The following is a 589-nucleotide window of genomic DNA, read 5'->3' on the forward strand; positions in this document are numbered from 1 at the left end:
TTCATATTCTTTAACAAAAATGAAAATATACACACGTTGTTCTCTCTCAACAGATTTTTGTGCGAAGAGTAATTATTATTACCTAGAAGAACGTTACTCAGTTTTTTAAAATCAATTTTAAAGGAATTCCGTTTTAGTTAAAAACCTTCGTTTATTTTAATTATTCTTAGGATAATGAAAATTTTGTATAATTATAAGAATCATAATGGTATTTTGTTCAATTACTCCCGATGATAAGAAGTTTATAATAAGTATTTATCTGGGAGTGCGTAAAGTAATCTCAGCTGATCTTTTTTGTTCAGTGATAGCTGTATATTTAAGTGAAAAAAAAAATATATATATATATATATATATATATTTTTTTTTTTTTTTTTTTTTTTTTTTTTTTTGTCTAACCATCACTCGCCAGTCACATAACTCCCAACATTTCCTGAGTCCGTCACAATAAAATTTAGCGCATGTTGTTCAACGAAATACGTTTAGAGTTAACAAAGTAAGTTGTATGGCGGTGAGCCAAGAGGAATCTCTGCAGTTCTTGGGTTTTTGTGAAGCTGCACTTCTAGTTGAACTGTTGGAATACCGTCTTTGC

The sequence above is a fragment of the Typopeltis vanoorti genome, chromosome 7 (assembly GCF_054136105.1).
Source record: "Typopeltis vanoorti isolate ZY-2024b chromosome 7, IOZ_Tvanoo_1.0, whole genome shotgun sequence".
Lineage (NCBI taxonomy): Eukaryota > Metazoa > Arthropoda > Arachnida > Uropygi > Thelyphonidae > Typopeltis > Typopeltis vanoorti.